The sequence below is a fragment of the Microtus pennsylvanicus genome, chromosome 22, assembly GCF_037038515.1.
Source record: "Microtus pennsylvanicus isolate mMicPen1 chromosome 22, mMicPen1.hap1, whole genome shotgun sequence".
Classification (NCBI taxonomy): domain Eukaryota; kingdom Metazoa; phylum Chordata; class Mammalia; order Rodentia; family Cricetidae; genus Microtus; species Microtus pennsylvanicus.
Window position 1 is genome coordinate 8,975,056 of NC_134600.1, and position 18,377 is coordinate 8,993,432.

General features: G+C 49.4%; 1 protein-coding gene across 3 annotated transcripts in view; it reads right to left on the minus strand.

The window, feature by feature from the left end:
• Myo1b (myosin IB) overlaps window positions 1–17,793 on the minus strand; it is a 154,587-nt gene extending 136,794 nt beyond the window's left edge. For 2 of the 3 annotated variants that reach the window (XM_075955915.1, XM_075955914.1), the window contains exon 1: window positions 17,612–17,793. The gene's annotated coding sequence lies outside the window, so the exon portion shown is untranslated. The remainder of the gene's footprint in view (window positions 1–17,611) is intronic. The other variant, XM_075955913.1, reaches the window with a different exon arrangement.
• Window positions 17,794–18,377: the final 584 nt, after the last annotated feature.

The following is an 18,377-nucleotide window of genomic DNA, read 5'->3' on the forward strand; positions in this document are numbered from 1 at the left end:
CAATTCTGCCGAACTTCCAGATGATCTACAGGTAACAACAAGAGCTAGGCCACACACAGGTACATTTTCCTCCTTGAACACGGCATACCTAGTATGGTACACAAAAACCCACTGTTAAGGTCCTTCAGCTTGCCTATGCAAAGAGCCACAGCACAACCGTGTCCCCCAAGGGACAATTTAGTCAAAGAGGAAATGCCTACGAACAAACTGGATGGTAAAACCCAGACGAGAAAAAAGTTCACGTCCTGTACAGGCACTTCAAGAAGGATTCTCAAAACCCGTGAGAACGCGAGCCATGAAATTAAAAGGCTAAACCTTTAAAATGGATGGTTTCACCCTCTCCGTGTTTAATAGGTGGTTAGAAAAACTACAGTCATTTTTAAATGACGTAGGCGTAATGCCCCCCAGTTTACAAGGTAAACTGCTTACCAACGTTTCTCCTCCATGGTTTCCTCCGCCGAGTTAGCCAGCCCTGTAGCGCTCAACTCACACGCAAGCGAGGGACAAACATTCCTTGTGACGTGAGAGCTCACTGGGTACAACAAACACAACAAATGTTGCGCACGCAGATAAGAAGGGGAAAGTAGGTCAATACCAGGTTGGCAGAGGGGCCCAGAGCATCCACCCAAGGCTGACCTTCATGATCAACTACCTGCCGTCCATCACCCACCGCGCCTGCTCAGAGAGCAACAGAACAAGAGACCTATGTACCGCTTCCAGGCATTTGCAATCAAACTGAGTCAACGATTAAGAGCAAACTAATCGATCAACAGTGTGCGCTCCACGCAACCTCTTCACCTCGAGATGTGGAATACAGAGATTAGATTTACATGGACGATTAGCGTGGTTTCTTGCGGGGACATAAGTTTAAGATGTGCTGCGTCCAGTTACACTGTGGGACGTTTGTTTAATGATGCCAAGATGCGCTGCATTCTCTGATGTGCCATTTGTTTTTTTTTTTTAATTTTTTATTTTATTTTTTTGGTTTTTCAAGACAGGGTTTCTCTGTGGTTTTGGAGCCTGTCCTGGAACTAGCTCTGTAGACCAGGCTGGTCTCGAACTCACAGAGATCCACCTGCCTCTGCCTCCCGAGTGCTGGGATTAAAGGCGTGCGCCACCACAGCCCAGCATTTGTTTAACTCTGTGAAGCAGTGCCTGACTAAAACACCTGACTGGTCTATAATAAGAAGCTGAATGGCCAATAGCTACGCAGGAGAGAAAAATAGGTGGGACTATCAGGCAGAGAGAGTACACAGGAGGTGAAATCTGGGAAGAGAAGATCACGGAACAAGACAAGGAGAAAGAAGAGGGCATGGGTGGCCAGTTACCCAGGGCACAGCCAGTCACAGAGTAAGGAGGAAAAATACATAGAAAAAGACAAAAGCCCAGAGGCAAAAGGTAGACAGAATAATTTAAGTTAAAAAAAAAGAGCTGGCTAGAAACAAGCCAAGCTAAAGCCAGGCATTTATAAGAAAGAATAAATCTCTGTGTATTTATTTTGGGAGCTGGGTGGCGGTTCCCCAAAGAGTACAAGAGAGAGAAAAAAAAAAAACCAACTACAGTAGTTGGCGTGCACAAACAGATCAGAGAGAAATGGTAAAAGTTGCCCTCCATGACCAGTGATGAGAAAGGATGACATGGGTATGACCACAGAGAATCTAGGCACTAAGAGGAAAACACACTTAACAAACACCATGTAAGATGCATGCAGTGGATATAGCCAGGTAATAGACTGGGCAATGGAGCGAGAATGGTCTGAGAGTCCAGCTCGAGAACCTTGGCTGTCAGAGCGGTGGGAACGAAGAAGAGTTGAGGACTCTGACAGCATCATCTATGGTGTCCACACTGCAGGGCACAGGCAGAGGGGCACCCACCGGCCGGCCTGAAGAAACGAGATGACAACAGCTGCTCCATACAGAGATGGAGGCTCACCTAAGCACCTCTGATCGGGTACAGAGGCGGGTTAGCCAGCCTTCCGCTCCTGTAACAAAATGCCCGAGGTAATCACATTAGAAGAAAGGTAGGTCTGTCTGGGCAGGTAGTTTGGAGAATGGGGTCCATGGACACATGGTCCTACAGCTTTAAGATTACAGTGACGGGGTTCATCATGGCAGAAGCTTGTGTTCCCGTCGTGATTGCCAACAACCCCTCCCAACGGTGTCTCGGGGCTGATAAACGAGCCTTTAACACGTGGGCTTCGGGCATTCATTTCAGATTTAAGCTACAGCATAGACAGCAAAAAATAATACTGAGCTCACGGTCTGAGTAGGTTGGGACAATGACTAACAGGGAGGGCTGCGTTGTGCAGCTGTCCAGATTACACACTGTATAAAGGCCGGCAAGCCACAGGGGAAACAGGCACTAACTGTAAAAAAAAAAAAAAAAAAAAAAAAAAGACACAGCAAGCTAGCAGCAGGGACTCCAGCTGGAGCTCCAACCTAGCAGCTTGGGGCTAAGAATTGGAGTGATTCAAATGAGACGAGATGAAGAAATCAGACAATTAAAACCCAGGAAACTTACCAATGGTAAGGTGAGGGCCTGGCACACACAGGAAGACCTTCCTCCCCACTCCCTCACCTCCACCCCGAGAGACAGGTTTTCCTGGTTGGGCCTGGAACTCACTAAGTAGCCCAGGCTGACCCCAACCTCCCAAGGCCTAGGACTCCAGGTTGTACCACCATGCCGGGCACTGGTACCGCCTCGAGGGCTGTGGCCTAGACAGTTAAAGAGTGCAGGCATGCTAGTCAGCTAAAAGCGGAACAGGTCTTTCTGAACGACATCCGGTCTTATTTACTCAGCTCCAAACGTATAGTTGCGAGTGCTCGAGTCACTTAAGTACAGAAATAACACTTCACATCCACAGCTGAGCGTGGAGTCAAGAGCGCCAGGTCACATGTCATGCCAGAGCCGGGCTCTTAAAGACGCAAAGAATAAACACACACACACTGCTGCTTAAAAACACGGCTGAGTTTCATACTCCAGAACTTTCCATCTTTAAGACTGCCGACGGCGGCAAACATTGCCCTCAAAGAGAACGTCACGCTCTACAAAAGGCTATAGAGGATCTCAGCAAAATGTGGGTGTCCTTACTCCGAGTAGCCCAATAGGAAAACCATGTATTATTCTCCATACTTGCAAGTCTGATAGCCAATGCCCTGAAAACAATGTGGTCCTCAGCTCAGTAGAAGAGCATGTGCCGGGGCTGGAGAGATGGTTCAGAGGTTAAGAGCATTGCCTGCTCTTCCAAAGGTCCTGAGTTCAAATCCCAGCAACCACATGGTGGCTCGCAACCATATGTAATGAAGTCTGGTGCCTTCTTCTGGCCTGCAGTCACACACACAGAATATTGTATACATAATAAATAAATAAATATTAAAAAAAAAGAGCATGTGCCTAGCGTGTATGAAGACCTCGGGTTCAATTCCTAATGGTAAGGTGGGATGGGGGCAAAGGGGGGCTCAATCCAAATGACATAAGGCCGAGGGAAATTATAAAAGCTATATATAACCTTTAATGTAGAAATAATATCAATATATTAATATATACATATATGTGTGTATATATTCTCGTGTGTGTATGTGTGTGTGTGTGTATATATATATATATATGTGCATGTGTGTATTTGTTTTGTAACAAGGTTTCTCTGGCTATCCTGAGAACAGGCTGTCCTCAAACTCACAGAGATCTGATCCGCCTGCCTCTGCCTCCCGAGTGCTGGGATTAAAGGCGTGCGCCACCAGCACCCTACTATATTAATATATTTCAACAGACTACTGGATGAAGAAAACCATCTCATCCCTATGGTTTGAATATGGCTTATCCCAATCAAAATTCACGCTGAGGTTTCACTGCCTGGTGTAGCAATGTTGAGAAGTGGTGGGGCTGCTGGGAGGTGATTAGGTCATTAACAGCTTCTCCCAAGACTGGGTCAGTCCTGCAAAGGGCAGGCTGTCACGCAGCAGGATCGCTCCGGTTCCCGTCCCCCCCCCCCCCCCCATGCGGGCTCGTGTGCCTTCCACTTTCTGCCAGGAATCAAGGAGATGCTGGTGCATGCTCTCGGATCTCCAGAATGACGGATGAGCTGGAGTAAAACTTGGAAATAAATCACCCAGCCTCAGTTACTCTGTCACAGCAACAGAAAACAGTAACGGTAATAGAAAGTCTAAGACTCACATACACATAGCAGAAATCCTTCGTTTCTAGTGAACATACACATCAAAAACCCGGAACAACCAAACGCTTAGCGTTTACTCCTATGGCTACTCTGACTTCTTTATTAATATGCATGCCTGGGTATGGAGCTCAGCAACAAACATGATCTTAATATCTACAGAGCTTTAACCCTCTATGCTCTGTGTGTGTGTGACTGTATGTATCTATACGTCTATGTGTGTGTCTGTATGTGTTTATGTGTGTCAGTGTGTACCTGTTTATATATGTGTGTCTATGCATCTGTGTGTATGTATCTCTGTGTATGTGTCTGTGCATATGTGCCTATGTGTGTATATGTTTCATGTATGTGTTTGTGTGTGTGAGTCTGTGTATGTGTCTATGTATGTGTGTGTGAGTCTGTGTATGTGTGTCTATGTGTTTGTGTGTGAGTCTGTGTATGTGTGTCTATGTATGTGTGTGTGAGTCTGTGTATGTGTGTCTATGTATGTGTTTGTGTGTGTGTGTCTGTGTATGTGTGTCTCTCTGTGTCTATGTCTATGATTGTGCATCTATATATAAGGAGAGAGTGTGTATGTCAGTTATAACATACCCACTGAAATAGTTCTGCCCACAGATTCTGCTGGGATTGTACACCCACTCAACCTAATTTTAACTAAACTGGCCTCCTGAAAAGAAAAGGAACTCAAAACTGAACTCTAGAGGGAAAAAAAATTAACTTGTGAAACAGAAGGCAAATTCAAACACAAATTTTTCCTGAACCTGGACCTCAAGTGATATTCCCACAATGCTTTTCTTTCCAACCACAAACCGAGAAGCACAGTAAGAGAAGCCACGGGCCCAGGGTCCCATGAAGGTCCCATGCTACCAAACACACATTTACAGTTCACCTGACTGGAACGTTGAGCATCTGCCACAAGAGCTGGGGCTGTGATTAAAGAGTTGAAGAGAGACCCATGAACCCGAGTTCATGATGAAAGCAAAGATGTGAATCTACAGAACTGGGAAAGAAATGAGCAAGAAGCTGCAGAGGGGCCAGAGTGGGCGAGAGCAAGGTGGTCAGCAGGATAGAGACGCAGGCAAGGGTGGGTCACTGGGCTCACAGACCATGTATGTTGGCTAGATTTGTTTTCTCAGAGTTCTCATGATGAAGCCATCAGTCCCAGGACCATAATATGTGACTATCTTTGGAGAGGTCTTTCATGTTAAAGGGGAAAACTTGAGTGGACCCTTGGAAGAGATAGATAGATACATAGATAGATAGATAGATAGATAGATAGATAGATAGATAGATAGATAGATAGATGATAGATAATCTAGATGGACGGATGAAAGATGATAGATAATCTAGAAATCTAGATGGATGGATAATAGATAGATAGATAGATAGATAGATAGATAGATAGATAGATAGATTAGATAATCAGTTTTGTGTTGGCCAACTACTCATGAGCCTTACCCGGGGTGCAGAAGGTTCATGAACCAGTGACACCCCACTAGAGAAGTGTCCCTCTCCCAGCAGGTATCACTGGTTACAGGCGAGACCTTCTGTCCACTTCCCCTTCTCAGGGCTGGGATTCTGTCCCATCTGAGCCTGTGCAGGTCAGGATGAGCCGACACAGTCTCTGATGAGCACCTTTGGGAACCCTGCTTTCCAAACGCTGTGTGATGTTCGTAAAGACCATTCTCTGATCTAAGATACCCCAGAGAGCTCTCATAATCGCATACACTGTCAAGGGTGTGGGGACAAGTCCTAAATCCCTCCGGCTGGCATTCTACTCCCTTGCCACATTGCTGCAACCCCAGCACAAACTCCCATAAAGGCGGCTTCCCCTACACCCGATTATTCTTTGCGATGCTCGGTGTGAGACGGACAGTTCTAGTAAGGAAAGCTCACCGGGCACGAGCTGGGGCTGAAAGCCGGGAGAGATCACACAGAAGGCCAAGGCAAACCAGGTGGCCACTGGCAGCCCAGAGACTGCTGGGACAACACAAACCTACTCAGGAACTACATCCCAGGGCCACTGATACCAAACAGGTCAACCGGCAGGCGCAGGATGGTACAACTTGCCTTCAGCTCTTCCCCTGCATCTGGGTTTTGGTTTCAAATTGCCAAGAATAAGCGTGAGTTCCTGAGGTCTCACGCCTTAGCCTTGTCATGCTCGGGGGAATTCAACGTCACAGAATCTGAGTTCCGGAAATCAACCTGCAAGGCCATGCCATCTCCTGCGTGGCTCTTATACCACCCACTGAGCAGCACAAACAGACAGACATCCCTGTACTCGTGGCCACACTCAGATGAAAGAAACCATTATGATGAAGAAATCTATAAAGCAATAAACCCTACTTGTGATCACACTATTGATTATATTGATCCTGCTGCGGGTGCAACAGACTCAAGCCAGAGGAAGAACTAATGTAGATACCTTTGTTACATTCAAATTCCAGGTGACCAACAAAGTCCAGAACAGGGTTTCAAAAGCAGGCCTTCCTTACTTCTGGTCCTTTAAAACAACTCAACTGCACGTTCCCTGAAATCAGCAGTATGCCTTGAGTCAGTAACTCTTCCCCGGACGCCAGGCTACACGGCTGCCCCGAGGCCTGGGGGGGATTCTTTTGAGAACATACTAAGACCAATTCCTGTAGATAAACTTCCCAGAAAAGAGCAGCTCTCCGTGCACGATTAGAGAAAGCAAGGAACACAAGAGAGGCTGGGAAGCGTGATGGACGGGGCCGTGAAAGCAATGAAAAGCGATGCGGTTTTTGAGGCAACTTATCTGATTTGGCATGGTCTCTTTGTGAAAATCCACTGGGTAACTTTCCAGAATTCTACTCCACCAGTATGGAAAAGTTCAAACTTTCTGATAAGGACACGATGGTGGCAATGCTGACTAACCCCCAAGGAAACAGGCAGAGAGAAACTCAAGCCCGGCATTCCTTTGGCCGCCCCTCCTTTCAGAGTCCAACCCTGCAAGACACCGGGTGCTACTGGAACCTTAGGCTTAATTGGTTCATAACCTCACTCGCTGGTTCTAGGTGTGACTAAATAAAGGGCCGCAATTTAGATGGTGAAAAGTATTTTTACCTTGGCATAGGAAACCAAATTTGCTCTCTGAGCAGACACACCATTCCTGCATGACAAACGAGAGGCAAAGCCGGGGATTCAAAGAGAGACATTCAAGGTGGAAAGGGATGGGAGAGAGCAAAGGAGGAACAGGTGACTAGGGGGCCCTGGCGGGAACACAGGGACCAAGAAGCGACCGTCAAAGGAAGAGGGGCTCCCAGAGCGCACAGCCCACCTGCTAATGTTGAAGGCTTTCTGTCGAGGCTGTCTGTGCACAGCCGAACACCATGGCATTTCTGCAACTCTTAAACACCACGGGAAAGCGCTCCACTCCACTTGCAGATGCTGCCAGCGCCAGGACGCCCAGTGATCCTTTGGCCGTGCCTCAGCAGGAAGCACTTGGGCAAAGGCGAGTTTAGCCTCTTTTACTCCCACGGTTGTGTGATGTTATCAGCGGTCAGGGAAAAAACACTATAAGGTAAACGATAACAGGTGCTGTTCTGCTATCCTAACAATCGCCGTCCGTATTTTCTCCTCTGCTGGCTTCCTTTACACACACCTGCCCGCAAAGTATATGTCGAAGTCTGTGCCGCTCGTAGCTTGTACACACGCCTTGGATTCGAACAGATTTGAAGATCTGAGGGAGGAGTAGCCTTAGAAATCCATTCTCCAGAAGACGGAGCGACAGGAACTAATATAGAGTCCTTGTTCTGGGCTGACAGTACCCAGGCGCACACGCGCACACACCTTATACAATCCCTACGACAGCACAGACAAAACTCTGTGTCACAGTTTGTAGACAAGGAACAGGTAGACATAGACCCGACAGTGAAGCCACATACATGAGCTAGCAACATTAAATACAAACGCCAAGGTTCAAAGCGGGTACCCTGACCAGCGCCGGTGCCCCAAACTGCTTCGCACTTCTTTACAAAGCCTAAACTCAATGGAAAGCTCCAAAAGGGTTGCCCCAAGTGCAAAGCCTTGACGACCAAATAGCTGGAGTATAGGTGAACAAGGTGTGAGGACCTCAGGGGACTCCAGATCGCCCCCCACCTTCCACTCACCCTGCCCTTGGGTCTGCTGACACAGACCCTCCCAGAAGGAGCAGACCGCCAAGCAAAGACATCTAATTCACGGGATCTCAGATGCTCAACAGAAACAGCAGTCAGCAGCAAGGACAGCAGCAGGACAATTGTTGAACTGACGGTGGTGGAGCTTAGTCCCCATAAGACCGTCCGAAGCTCCAAATATCCTGAGCTGAAGATGCGTTTACGAGACCCAGCCCCAGAAGTTCCCAGCATCGTGATGCAGGACACTGTATGGTAATTCTCCACCCGGCTGCCCACATGGCTAAGGGGAGTCTTGGCTCCTGTTCTGGCCTTCATCTGGACAGAGCAACAAGCTATGTATTGCTAGCCTGGGGGGAAAGAAATCAAAATTCAAAGTACAGTTTCCAAGGAATGCATCTCACTATCACGCCATCATAAAGTCAAGCAGTCCACGAGGCAAGCCATGGGGGACTGCCTGAACTAAAAGTGCTGGTATCAGGGAACCTGGAAGTGGGGAGTCTAGGAGCAGAGAGGCATTCCTCTCCCTATCCGGGCAGATCGGGCGAGAAGGGCATCCTGACCCGAAATGAGCACCTCCACGTTGGCTTACGGCAAGCGCAGTGAGGACAGAAGCCCCCTTCAGCCCACTGTGCAGAACACCGCCCCTCGGGCCTCAGCAGCCTCGCTCAGTCTGTTTCCCGCCTTACTTCTTCTCATTTCTGTGTATGTGTGTCCCTGAGTATGTGCCACGTGTGTGCACTGGGAGAGGAGTGGGGAGAGGCCTTGAAGCTTCAATACCGGCATCCCTAAGCCCCTAACTCTCTGGGAGATCAGTGAGCTACCTGCCAAGGGCGCTCTCTCTCTCTCTCTCTCTCTCTCTCTCTCTCTCTCTCTCTCTCCCCCCAGTGGGCACCCCTTTTGGCTGTCTACAGGGTTACTCAATCCTGCTCCTCCTCTCCTGCTAAATCACCCTTCAGGAAGACTGGTGAGCGTTCACGTCCTCAAACAGCCCCCTCCATACCCCAATCTAAACCCCTTTCTTGCCATCTGTCCTTCCCCTTCAGATGGCTTTCACAAGGACAGATGGCTCGGTGCCATCTGTGGCAGTGGCCACTCGCAGCACTAGGAGGACGGGGAAATGAAGGAGCATAGGTTCCCTGTCGGTGTGGACTAGAGGAGGAGGAGGAAAGAGATACAGTGACGATCCTTGTTCATCTCTACACCCAAATCTCTCACTCTTCCAGAAAGAAAGCGACATCATCTCTGCTCACTATTATTATGACGTCGTGGTAGGCATCCAAACACTTGATGAATAAACCAACGGATATTATATTCGTTAATATAATACATATTATAAATGTATTAAAAAACTAGAAGTCACCTCCCCTTGCTTCTAAAAGCATACAGTTTGTAAATTAAAATTAAATGTGACGTTTTCAATCCATGCTGAAATTCCTGCTCCATTGAAAGCCATCTGATGATGTCAGGTTCCCACAGCAAGTTCCGGGGAGCAACCAAGAGCCATCTATGAACAGACAGAGAACCAGGCCCTTCTTGATACACCAGACACAGCGATAAGAGAGGCACTAAACAGTCCCGTCACAATGACCACGAGAGCCAGAAACACCCAGGAAAATCTAAAACATGGGAAAGACTTTCACACATAAATCACATAGTGAACTTCACTGTGGGGAGGGATGTAAAAACCTATATAAACAGAGAGGTCTGTCAGGTTTGTGGCGGCAAGACGTGGATATGAAGCTGTTCATGTGCCTGAACTTCTATTTCAATAAGTGCAATTCCTGAAACACACAACTGAAGGCAGAGCGAAGAAGGTGGGTGTTGGAGGGAGAGAGGCCACTTGTTGGTTTCTGGCCACCCGGCTAGCTTAGACCCGAAATAATGGCACAGAAACCATATTATCTAAATCACTGCTTGGCCCATTAGCTCTAGCTTCTTACTGGCTAACTCCTACATCTTAATTTACCCCATCTCCATTAACCTGTATACGCCATGTAACTGGTTTACCAGCAAAGTTTCCGCACATCCTGACTCTGGCAGCGGGCTCCACGGCCTTCTGACTCCACCCTCTTTCTCCCAGCATGCAGCCTACTGTTTCCCGCCAAGTTCTGTTCTTCCTGGCCATAGGCTCAAAGCAGTTTCTTTATTCATTAACCAATAAAAGCAACACACAGTCAGAAGGACCTCCCACGTCAGGTGGGGGTGGGGCCCTAGCAGTGATGTGGGAGAACACACACGCAGGTTATACGCTGAGACACAATGGGGCAGCTGTGGGCACCACACAGGCTGGTAAGTACGGGGAAAAGGTGTGGATCCCAGTTCCTCCTCTGGGGTGGACACACAGCGCTATTTTCAGCACATCTGCCCACGCAGGACATATATTCTCAGCACAGCCAGGGCGCTGTGGACCTAAAGACAGGCAATGAAGGGATACCAGCAGTTACGGAGAAACAGAATTTCTCAAGAGCGTCCTGGAGGCACCAACAGTCAGGATGTGTGACAGCCACGGCCCCTTCTCAGGACTTCATTGTCCACATCCAGAAAGGCCAGGAGGGCCTTCCTGCAAGGGAACTGACTTCAAACGAAGCAATTCAAAGGAAGTTGTTCCGACACTGGCCAAGGAACCCTTTTTTTTTTTTGGTTTTTCGAGACAGGGTTTCTCTGTGGCTTTGGAGCCTGTCCTGGAACTAGCTCTGTAGACCAGGCTGGTCTCGAACTCACAGAGATCCGCCTGCCTCTGCCTCCCGAGTGCTGGGATTAAAGGCGTGCGCCACCATCGCCCGGCTAAGGAACCCTTTTTTATGTAATGTATGAGCTCCCCCCCATACACTCTACTCCTTTTTTTGTGGAAACACCTATTTTGGGCAAATGCTTTGAAATGTCTAAACCAAAATCAGAGGCTTAAGGATTTGAACAGAGAAAACAGGCTGAATGTAGGAATAAACTAGGTGGATAAAGGGTCGCAAAAAAACAGAGAAGTGGGTGGTGAGAACGCTTTTTAGCAAAAGGCAGCCAAGCTAGGCACAGATTTAGATGTGATCTAAGTTTGGCCCCAGACCCCATAAAAAAAAGGAAGAAAAAAAAACTTATGCCATGTAATGTGTACGTACATGCACTAATAATAATAATAATAAATCAAGTACTCACTGAACATCATGAATAGCCCATAGCATAACACACCATGATTAGGCAAGTTGACAGTCAGAGGCAACTTGACAGAATCTAGAATTATCAGGGAGATGGCCCCTGGGCAAATGACCACGTTGAGGTGGGTCTGTGGGCAGCATCTCTCTGGCTGGGAGCCTGGACCACGTAAGAGGAAAGCAGGGAGCAGCAGCAGGCAGGCACGGCCCTCTGACTCTTGACTGTGGACAATAATCTCCATCTGCGTCCAGCTCCTGAGGCCGTGACTGCCCAGCTAAGACTCACCAAGTCTGAGCCCAGAATGGACTCTTTCTTCTTTAGTTCCCTTGTCAAGATATTCTAGCACGGTCGAGGAAAAGAGACTAAGAGAGAGCTAGCCCTCCTGTGCGGACTTGGCGTTTCCTGCCCTCCATGGCCTTTAAAACACAACATATCTGAGGTGCTGGGGAATGTCACAGGAGCACAGGGACGAAAGGTGGCCAAGGCCAAGCCCTGGTCGGGAACCCACGTGCCGTTCGCTCCCTTCCCACACAAAATGGAACTTAATACTCCAGGCGGGAACCTCAGGGCGCAGGGCCGGATCTTCTCACACCGGAGGAAAGAAAGCCAAGGATGGAGCTGGCACCTGGATAGCATTTCCGCCCTCTCTCCGGCTTGTTTGTTTTCAGCTTCCGTCTGGGCAGCGTATGCCCATCTCCTTCAACTCAACTATTATTCTCCTGCGGGACTACATCTCCCTCAGGTCAAGGTAGGCCTGTCTTCCTACAGATTTCTTAGCCCACAGGGTCTTCTGGGAGATGTAGTCCCCCAGGAGAATAACATCAACCACGCCCACTCTGCCCTGCCACACTGTCCTCGGAGGCACACGGGTGGCCTTTATTGCTTTTGGAAGGAGCTCAGGGTCTCACATCAGCTGGGTCAAGGCCCACCAGAAGCTGGAGGGGAAACCGTCTGAGCGCCTTTCTCCGGCCCTCTCCCCCAAGCGCTGCTCCAGTGTTGGTCTGCAGGGCGTGTGTATCACCTGTCTTGGAGAAGTTAAGGACATGAAAAGACCAAGTCACTGCTATGCCATTGACCCTGGAGAGCCCAGTAGTATCCTGGGTTGAAATACTTCAACAAATAAAGGCACGGTTCACAATCTCTAAATTCTTTTTTTCTTCGTTTGTTTCATTTTATTTTTTGAGACAGGGTTTCTCTGTAGCTTTGGAGCCTGAACTGGAACTCACTCTGTAGCCCAGGCTAGCCTCAAACTCACAGAGATTCTCCTGTCCCTGTGTCCCAAGTGCTGGGATTAAAGGCGTGCTTATCTTGGGAAGTAATTATGTATATGAATATATACATGTATGCAGTATGGGTGTGTAAGGGGGGAGGGAGGAATACTTTTAATATCTCCAGGCACATTCTGAGAACATAAATAATTCACGTGTGTCAACACACAGCTCCATCCTGCTCCTGCCCTGGTGATCACTGTGTCCCAAGGTCCCACTGTGTCTCTCTGCTCCAGCCCTAGGACACAGGTCACCTCTGTTCCCCTTCTACACCGCTGTCTAAACTAGTTCACTTCCCAGTGGGGAAGCACTGAGCACACAAATCATGTGGAATGTGTGTTCCCACAGAGTGCAGGGATGGGGTGATCTCAGAGGATCCAGGGAAGGAAGACCCTTGACACTTCCCTACGGAAGAATGTCCTCTCTAAAAGGCTCCTGCCAGGGCGGAAAAGCGTGTGCTGGGAAAATCCTCAGCCTGCAGCTCAGCGTGTTTCCAATTCTGACGTCCCACTTCCTCTCGACATCAACATTCCTTCTGGGTCTCAGCTGAGGAGCAAAGTGCTGCGTTCGTGCAGGCTTTCAGATAAAAAGAGCTAACGCGGCGTTCAAGAAACAGGAACTGTATGATCCTATATAAAGTCAACCTCGATGCTGCTGGCTTGAAATGGTTTTTAAGAACTTATTTTTAGATGCTGGCGGCCTAACTTTTTCTAAAGTCACTTCCCTGTTTGTCTTACAAATAAAGTTGTTTATGTTAACGGGGTGTGGCGGCATGTACCTATAATCCCAGTGTTCAAGGGGTGTAAAAATGGCAAATTCCAGGCTAGCCTTGACTACACAGCAATAATGAGTTGGGGAAGCAGTTCCCTTGGGAAAGTGCTGGAAGCCCTGAGTTCAACCTCCACAGCCTCATAAGAGAGCTGGTACAAGCCTGTAATCTAGCACTCTGGAAGGGGAAGCAGGAGAAACAGGGTCATCCTCAGCCACATATGAGTTCTGGGCCAGCCTGGCCTACGTAAGACTCTGGAGTGGTGGGGTATTTTTTTAAGCAGTCATTTACACTTTTCAAATAAATATTTGATATTTTAGCCGGGCGGTGGTGGCGCACGCCTTTAATCCCAGCACTTGGGAGGCAGAGGCAAGCGGATCTTTGAGAGTTCAAGGCCAGCCTGGTCTACAAGAGCTAGTTCCGGGACAGGCTCTGTAGCTAGAGAAACCCTGTCTCGAAAAACCAAAAAAAAATTGATATTTTAAAAATAGTCCGGGGGCTGGAGAGATGGCTCAGTGGTTAAGAGCATTGCCTGCTCTTCCCGGCAACCACATGGTGGCTCACAACCATCTGTAATGAGGTCTGGTGCCCTCTTCTGGCCTGCAGACAGAATATTGTATACATAATAAATAAATAAATAAATAAATAAATAAATAAATAAAGTATTGATAAAAAAAATAAAAATAGTCATGTCCCTGATCTGGCCTTCTAAGCCTATTTCACAGCGGCTTTGGGAAGGATCAATAATAATACACAAGAAAGTGACCCGGGATCTGCAAAGAGCTAATAGTTCAATTATGATTATTCATGTAATTGTTTTGTTTGGTTGTTGTTTGTTTTTTTCAGACAGGGTGTCTCTCTCTCTCTCTCTCTCTCTCTCTCTCTCTCTCTCTCTCTCTCTCTCTCTTCTCTGAGCCCGGGCTAACCAAGGACTCAGCAGGTCCAGGATGGCCTTGAACTCACTGTCCGCCTCTGCCCCCAGGTTACTGGGATTAATGGCCTAGAGCGATCACGTGGCCACGCCCAGCAATTCTGCAGGGTTTAGCTAGAGTCAAGCACCCAAACCTCAACTCTGTCACTTACTAGAGACCTGCACCACTCCAACAGAGCCAGAGGCAATGCACCAAGCGGGCAGGTTTGCTCACACCTAAGATCTCAGCACAAGGAGGCTGAAGCAGGAGGATGACCATGAGTTAACAACCAGCACAGGTTATATAGTTATTCCTAAGACAGTCTTGGGATGCAAAGTAAGACCATCCTCAAAACAAAAAACAAAATAATTTTAAGCGGGCATAGTGGGATATGCCTGTAAAGTCAGCCTGGGAGTGGGAGAAGAGTCAAGAGGATCAGGGGCTCAAGGCCAACCCCGAGCTACGTAGAGAATTCTAGGCCAGCCTGGGATAACTGAGACCTTTGGCCACGTTATTTTAGAGATTAATATACAGCGACGGTGCCTGTAAAATCCTGCACATAATAAACCTACTAAATGGTAACTATAATTAGCATTAGACTGTTCAATTAAAATCTAAATGCCTAGGTACTACTGAAGACATTGGAACAGAGACAGAAGAGAGACAAACCTCACCCCAAAGGAGGCTGAGCACAAGGATGGGTGCCCAAGGGATGCCAAGGGCACTACAGCGCTCTTCTCTGTGGACCGCCCATCCCACTCCCAGCCCACACTCTCCCCCAGTGATGTCAGCCCATCCCCACTGCCCTGCTTAGCTCTGCGGCATCCGGGGAAAGCCAGTCCTGAACTCCAGGCTTGACAGAGTGATGACTCATCCCAGAAGGGGTGCAGCCCGTTGCCAGACTTATCACACAATCCCGCAGCATCCAGGGGGACAGCCACGGGCCAGGAGCCGGCTATTTCGGGAGGCTCTCATTCACGTCTGCAGCAGCACTAAGGCCCACACGCTTTCCGCTTCGTTAACGTATGGACCAAAGAGCCCTTGGGGGGGGGGGGAATCCAACGGAACTGCACTTAGCAAAACAATTCACATGAATGAACAGTCTAGAACGGCGGGACAGCAATGAAGAGGAGAGTCCCTCTGTAAACTGCCAAGCAGTGTGTGTCAGCCACCGTGACAAACAGCTTGACGCTTGGGCACCATCCCACTCCAACTTCACATCACGATGGCTTTTGAGGACACGTTCCATGCACCGCTTTACAGCCTGGCCCGAAAACCTGGCCGCACTTCCGTGCACAAAGACGAGCAGGGACTTGTACAGCTTCTTTCCCATTACCACTTAGTGGGCACAAAACATTTTTTCCCCCCAGAGTAAGCTCCCAACTCGCCTTCTAAGGCTAAAAAAGGCTTTCAGCTTCAACCCCTCTTAACAACAAATGGCCCTCAACTTGTCCCGCAGGCAGTGCTGGTTCCAGCCAGCATTTCCAAACTGCACCGGGCTTTGGGTCTCTGCCATCAACACCCCACATGCATAACCATCAATGCCTGGAAATGTCAGCTCCTCCTCGGTTTTGCTTAGAATGCCCTGTTCAAAGGCACCAATCACTCAGACCCCCAAAGGCTCACCCCCAGTCCCGAGCTCAGTCCCAATCCTTCTGAGATTCTCAATTCTAATCTAGGACTGGGTCACTTTCACTAAGGCCTGACAAATCTACTCCTTCAAATCTACTCCTCCAAAAAAAAAAAAAAAAAAAAAAAAAAAAAAACCAGAGAAATGGTCACTGTCTCTCACTCCGGTTGGTCCACAGGGAATGGGAAAGCACAGAGCACTTGAAGCCATGGCTCCAGCCTCAAAAACCAAACCCAAAAAGAATATAGGGTGTTTTTTTCTGGGACCGATGACAAAAGAATTCTCAACTCAGTATTACATCACCTGATTCATTTCTTTAGCAACGTCTGGTTTTCTGGTGGTTCCCAAGCCCCAAATATTTTTGGAAATGTATCATACATACTATACTGTATGATAATGAAGACACCTATTTAGTCAAAATGATTCTACACACGCCCTAGCCGGGTGTGGTAGTGCACACCTCTAGTCCCAACACTCAGGTCAAGGAGGCCTCAGAGTTCCAGGTCAGCCAGGGAATAAACCCTGTGTCCAAAAAAAAAAAAAAAAAAAAAGGCGGTTTGTTGGTTTGTTTGTTTGTTTGTTTGTTTTGGTCTGCCTATTTGAGCCACAGTGAAATCCACAGATACGCAAGCACACAAATATCCTTCCTGATTTACTCTAAAATCCTTAAAAAAGAAGGAAAAGAAAGAAAAGTTCTTCATCCATTATAACTAACAAGATCTGCTCTCAGCAAACTCCCATAGCCAGAGCCTACAACTTTAAGGAAGAACAGAACTTGTTGCAACAATTAGTGCTAGGCCGTAGCATGAACAAAGTACCGCAAATAAACTCCACAGGCCTTTAGACAGAAGGTTGTGTTTGTAATTAACTCCAACGCACTCTCATCACCCCCCGCCCCTCCTCAGCGCTCCACCCGGCCCAGCACCCTCCAGGGCTCCCATTCCCAATCTGGTTTCCATTCGAGCCCCGCCCCCTTCCCCAAGCCTCTCTGGGACTGTGAATCAATCCCATCCCGGGCAGGAAACGGGACCCGGGGCAGCCCCCACCGCTGTGGCGGAACAAAGGAGTGGAGCGCAGCTGCACGCGCAGGGCGACCCACCGGGTCCTGCGCCCCTCCCCGTGCGCCGCGGCCATGGCACACCGCACCTGAACCCCACTCCCCAGGACGCCCCTTTGTTCTACCTCCACTTCTCCCTCCCACAGGAAGCCATAGCCTGTCCTTCCACAGAACCCAGGGCTAGGAAACTCCAGTGGGTCAGAGGGATGGAGGGGGGAGGGTGCGGGTGGGCCCGCGGAAAGCGGGGTCCCCCGGTGCCTATAGTTACGAAGCGGCTATCATATATTGAGAGCAACTTAGTTTCCAAGCCCCCGCCCCCGCTCCCGCCGCCCCCCGAAGGTACACGGAGCAGCGATCGCTCTCGATGACCTCGAGAGCGCGTGGGTTCACGCTGGAGCGCTGCCGCGTCCCACACGAGCGCCCCAGGAGCCGGGGACCCGCGATCGCCGGCTGCGGCTGAGCCCGGGGCCGCGCGCACAAAGGCACGGGGCGGGAAGGGACCCGGCACGGGCGAGCGCAGCGTACCTCGCCCGGGCGCCTGCTCTGCCGCTCCGCCTCCGCGTGCTGCTCGCTGGCCGCCGCTTGGGGATCGCGGCTAGGAACCGATGCGGGGCTCGTGCCACAGCTGCTGCCGAGGGTCCCGCGCCGCTCAGCCGACCGTGCGCCCCGCGTCCCTACGCTGCGTCCGCCGGCCCGGCTCCGAGTGCGCTGGCTTCAGGCGCGGCGGCGGCGCGGCCACTCCCCTCTCCCGGCGGGGGCGGCGACCTCGCCCGGACGCGCCCCTCGTTCCCCGGCCGCGGCTCACCAAGGCGCAGGCCTCACAGCGCCCCCCGGTGAGCACCCTGAGGCTGGGGACACCCAGGGACGCGCGCTGACCCTTCACCTTGGTCTCTGCGAGATCTGCGTACTGCAGACCAGAGATGCAGAGCCCGACAGCTACAAGAGGCTTGGCCTCGAACACCGGCACAGAGAACATTCCTCTCCGTGTAATCACCTCTCCTAGGTCAAAGTTTGGGTGCCAAAGAATATCACAAAACGCGAATTTACTGAAAAAGAAAACAGCGCGTGGTGCGACACTTGTATTGTCTCTATCGTTCACATAGATATTGAATATAGCGTTGGGTACTGGGCAGTGACTGACAGTCACTTGATCATAGTAGAATCAGGACCCCCCAGCTTCTCCTGGCCACCCTGGGATTCAGGACAGAGCCACATGACCTTGGGTCTGGCTTCATCCTGGAAGAGGGAAGGGTGTTCATCAAACTTACTCACGGGGTGAGGTGAGGATTAC